Here is a 5,508-nt window from a genome sequence, read left to right as displayed (position 1 = left end):
GGGCCGTGGGCTAGTTTCGGGTAGCCATGGGGCGCGGGTTAATTTTATACTCTTATCAATGTGAATATTAACATGTCAATGTGAATATTTACATTATCAACAGGTCGGGCCGGGCCCGCCCAGGGCAGCCCACGAGCCGCAGGCGGGTTTCGGGCCGGCCACAGGCCGCGGGCTAATTTTACACTCCTATCAATGTGAATGTTAACATGTCAATGTGAATATTCACATTGTCAACGGGCCGGGCCGGGTCCACCCCAACCCGGGCCCGGGCTCGGGCTTCGGGCTGCCCATGGGTCATGGGCCAATTTTACACTCTTATCAATGTTAATGTTAACGTTAATATGTCAATGTGAATATTCATATTGTGAACGGGCCGGCCCGGGCCCGCCCCGGGCGACGGACTGGTTTCGGGCCGCCTACGGGCCGTAGGCCAATTTTACACTCCTATCAATGTGAATGTTAACTTGTCAATGTGAATATTTATATTATCAACGGGACGGGTCGGGCCTATTTTTTTTGGCTTGTGGGCCGGCCCGGCCCGACTCGAATTTTTCCGGACACCCACGAGGATCGACATGAGCCGGGCCCCTACACATTGACTATATAAACATTTATATTGACGGTGTGAACATTCACATTAAGGGTATTTTGGTAATTATGTCACCCATAGGACTTATTGAAACATAAGAAAATAATGTGAACTAAATGGAACATAAGTAGATGAAAAGGGTATTTTGGTCTTCTTATCTCAAATTGGACCTAATGGAATAGTCAAAAAGAATATGGGTTGGATGGAATAAAACTCCTAGAAAATGGATTTATCAAAAAAGTTCCCATTAAAATTACTAAACTAATCCTCCACTACTAAAAAAAGCATGTTTTGCAACAACAAATGGGAGTCGCAAATGTTGGAGTGACAAATACTTTTTGCAACCGCAAAACAACAGTCGCAAACTATTTGTAACCGCCTAATCTACTTATAGCAACTGATGTTTTGCCGTCGCAAAGTTAAAAAAAAAAAAAAAAAAACACCTACAATGTATTAGCGACCATCGTTACCATCGCCAGAACAATAAAAAATGCCTACAATGTTTTAACGGCTTATATTCTCATATATATATTCAAATATTATATACAATAAATATAAAGAGATATTTACAAAAATTTTGACATTCATGCATTATTTTCCATCTCTTCCTTTAATAAAATTCCCGTTACAATAACAAAGAGTTCCTAAAAGAATCTTGCAAAGATTTTCCACCTATTGCAATTACAAAAAAAACATTTGAGGTTACAGTAGTTTTGATTCCAAGAATCCTTGCAATTACCACCCAAATTCACATTAAAAACTAGTATATGGAAACAAGAAAAAGGCCACTTCTGTACAGTCTTGTTACAGAGTCTTGAAGAATATAGGTTGTCCTAAAAGAATTCCTGTCAGTCTTGTTGCCACCATTGCTCCCTCTGTCAAGAGAACATCGGAAACAAATCATCAACCTCTAATATTGAAACTACAAGTTCGAGCAAAAAGAGGCATGAATTTGATTATTGAACACTAGTAAGACAAAAACCAACACAATATCAAACTCTCTCAGCTAGCACTGTACAGCCAATATAAATGGCACATTGAAAATAACTTGACAGGTTCACTGAGTGTGGGTGATCAGTAGAGGTCCATTGGCTCTCAAGCACAAGTCAGCACTAAGAGATTCATCAAATATAAAACAGACAACTAATGATTAGTAAATAGTATGTGTTTAAAGTCAATTCAAGCATGGAAATAAAAAAATTGATAATACTTGATAAAATGATCATTCATCAATTAGTCCACAAGAATGGCTTTGTGCATAGAAATCCTTTTCATAACATTTCCAGCTAAAAAAAGTTCAAAAATGATCCGGACTCCCTTTTCCCCCCCACCCCTATGACCCCCTCTTGGATTGATTGGCCAGATTTTTTTTTTTTTTTTTTTTCTCCTCCTCCAATCACCAACCCCCACGTGTGTGTGGGGTGGTGGGGGTTGGTGATTGAGGGGGTCTCAATCACATCTCAAAAAAGTTTGATGTCAACTTGAGTCCACAAAAGCACAGGACCAAACCACCAAAAGTTCCTAATACTAACAAACTAGTTGAAAATTTCATAATAATATACAACATTTGAAACAATGCCACACCATCAATCTACAAGATCACAAGAAGCAGGTATTATCATGTGATTACCAGCCACACCATCTGTGCATGCAAAATGACAGGGAGAGAGAGAGAGAGAGAGAGAGAGAGAGAGAGAGAGAGAGAGAGAGAGAAACTGTGCCACTCTTTCTTTTTTTATTCATGTATATATATATATTTTTAATTATGGGTCCTTGTGAATATTGACTTGATATTGTGCAAGAACATCATACCAGATGATGGTGCAATTATCAGTCTCATCACTTGTAGAAAGAGGGATTGAAAGCTTTTTCATGTCCTTGTCAACACCCTAAAGCAAACTCACCTCCTTTTGGATCAAGAGAGTCCCCAAATATAAAAATAAGAACTAAGATAACAAGAAATCTATTACATGAATATTGCACAGGCCACAACAATTATGCAAAATAAGAAAAAATTACTCACAATGCATGAGAGTATTTGGTTAGGAGGGTACCACAATAGACTTATTTATTATGTTGATCAGTGGTTACCTGTCTTGCTCCAAAAACCCAAAAGCATAAGCATAACAATTTTAAAATTCTCAAAGTCAAAACTCAAAAGCATAAGTAACTATTCAATCATATATTAGAAATGCTACATTAACTTGCTAAGTAAAGCTTACCTTGCTGATAAAAGTTAAGGCATTAACTATTCAAGCCTATTTGGTTGTTTTTTGAGTGATAACGCCCCAGGAGTTGATCAAAAGACACGGAAGGAACCAAAGCAGCCTTAGAAATGCCTTCAATATAATCACCATTACAGGATAAATAATAAAAAAAAATCTCCATGAGGTAGCAGTGAATGTATGAAGCTAAAGACATAAAAATATAGAAAGGCACAATGAATTTATCTTAATGTTTGTTCTTCATTACACAATTCATGGTTCTCAAACAAACTGAAATGAGGAGATGACATTTAATGCTATAATGCTCTGTTCAATGGTTCTCATTCCACTCAGAATTACTCCTTCAACTGTGTTTAATTTCATACAAAAACAAGGGTCAAACTTTTTCTTTTTTTTTTTTCCTTACAGAACTGGAAAAATGCTTTAAAATTAGTTTAGGTTTTGATAGAATTCTGAAAATTCATCATTTGTATATAACTGCGACAGAGCACGAGTAGCACCCTGAGCAACACTCAAAGTAAAATAGACTTCAAGCAAGAAAACTAATCCTGATTAATAATGCTATAATTGGGCACTTGAGATTCCATCATGCAATCTATGAAGTGAATCCATGAAATCTTTATCAAAAAATTAACCATTCTGTGAAGAAAGAACCTTTCCACAATTTTATATTCATACCAAATTGACATTAACACTCAGAATATAAAAAGTTACTAGTCAGTAAAGTTTAGTATTATAAAAACTACCTAATAGACTGAGCATAGAGTTTCCAATCAGAACTCAGAAGCTCTCTCTTCAAATCCATGTATTGTCCAGCACTGTGCTTGTGCTTGGCCTTTGTGTGAGATCCCAAAGCATTTTCCAAGTTAAATGACCTGCAAAAAAATTTGGAGGAGGGAAAATTGAGATACTATAGCAGTATTAGTTGTTGCTTTTTCTTTCTATTACTTCAATGCATAAGAGATAACCCTCTAGGACTCAACACAAATGATAAATTATAACAAACATGTAGCCCATAAAAACTGAAATGGTCCCAAAACCTCGACTAAAAAGTAAACATATAGGTGACACAAAATCAAACTATTGCAAACAAAAAACATAAGATAAATTTACTATTAAAAATTAAATTAAAAAAAAAAAAACAAAAAACAAAACAAAAGTCCTGCCAATTAAGAATTTAAAACTACCATCACAAAGGAAAAACAACAAAATTAAAAACCAAGATTGACATGGGAAGAGAGAAATTAAACTGTATGAGCAGAGCATGAGAGGAAAAAGGAATATGGGGCATAGTACGTATGGCTTGTATAGTGCTTGTTGGACTCAATTAAGTGCCAAAATAATTAAGAGCACACCAAGAGAAATAGTTAAACCAGTATTACAGTGAGTGGTATGAAAGATTGCTGAACGACACAATGATCATAAAGCCATACAACTGCATAAAATGAATGGAGCTGCTGAACGCCCCCCCCCCCCCCCCCCCCCCCCCAAAAAAAAAAATGATGTCACACAGAGATATGCTAGTATATTGATAAAGGAAGTGAAACACATAAGCACATGTTCAAGCATTTAGACTGTAAACATTATAATACCAGAAACAGCAAAGAGAAATAAAGGCTTGGAACTGAAGTTATTGAAATTTGAAATCCAAATATGGAAGAGAGAGAGAGAGAGAGAGAGAGAGATATTCAAATTCAAAACCATAGGCATCTTTACATAGACCCTAATCAGTTCCTTTAACAAAACACGAAACAAATCATACGAATGAAATCGGTCTATGAAACCAAATGAATCAATGTTAGACCATCATACGAATCGAAATCAACACGACATTCAGAGATCAACCATCAAAATCATATCTATGAGCTGAGAAATTGAAGCAAATCGTAGAAAGTAATCACAAACCATGGAGACCACAGATCAACCAGCAAAACACAACAACTCAAACTGCATCTACATAAACATAAATGCATGTATATATATGTATATACAACGTATATAAACCCGGAAAATGAACCCTAACGAAGCTAAATGGACTAGAAAACAGTTCAAAGAACTCACCATGGTGGAGATGGACAAGATTGGGGTGATTGAACGGAGTTAGAGAGAGAAAATTTAGGGAAATGGTGATATGTAGTCAGAGATCTATGGTCAAAATCGCTCCTATGATCAGGGGCTATTGAACAAGGTTAGAGAGAGCCAGACAGACGAAGACAGCTCTGTTTGTAAATAGTCGTGAAAGGAATTAGGGCATAGGTATAAGAAGAGGGAAAAATAAATAAAAGAAAAGATTAGTCTCTCTTGCAAATATTATTTTTTGCGACAGTCAAACAGTTGGTCGCAAAAAAATTAGTTGCAAAAAATTGCTTTTCTAGTAGTGCTCCCATTAATGCCGTTAGTCATCGAAAGGTCAGTGCAATTTCAAAAAAAGAAGAGAAGGCCAATGTAATTTTCAGAAACCTCAAAGGGTACTGACTGTAATTTACCCATTGTTTTAAGTAAAAATTCATTAAACTAATTTGATAAAGTTAATAAATTTTTAAGTGATAGAAAACTTATTTAATACTGACTAAATTTATAAATACTTATGCATAAGTATCGATATACGCTCTTACAACCTCACTACTATCACTACCACCACTGCCACTACTATCATTGCACCATCACAATCACCAATAACATTACACCACCGTG

The 5,508-nt window shown here is 36.1% G+C and overlaps 1 long non-coding RNA gene across 1 annotated transcript; it reads right to left on the bottom strand.

Moving 5' to 3' along the window:
* Positions 1 to 1,154: 1,154 nt before the first annotated feature.
* Positions 1,155 to 5,068, bottom strand: LOC114275282 (uncharacterized). The gene is made up of 4 exons (XR_014332760.1): positions 4,876 to 5,068; positions 3,561 to 3,689; positions 2,812 to 2,928; positions 1,155 to 1,464 (listed from the first exon to the last, which is right to left on the bottom strand). It is a non-coding gene; the product is annotated as an uncharacterized LOC114275282 (long non-coding RNA).
* Positions 5,069 to 5,508: the final 440 nt, after the last annotated feature.

The sequence above is a fragment of the Camellia sinensis genome, chromosome 6, assembly GCF_055761805.1.
Source record: "Camellia sinensis isolate YWXY chromosome 6, ASM5576180v1, whole genome shotgun sequence".
NCBI lineage: Eukaryota > Viridiplantae > Streptophyta > Magnoliopsida > Ericales > Theaceae > Camellia > Camellia sinensis.
The sequence above is the reverse complement of the archived record's forward strand: the minus strand, read 5'-3'. Positions and strand labels throughout refer to the sequence as shown.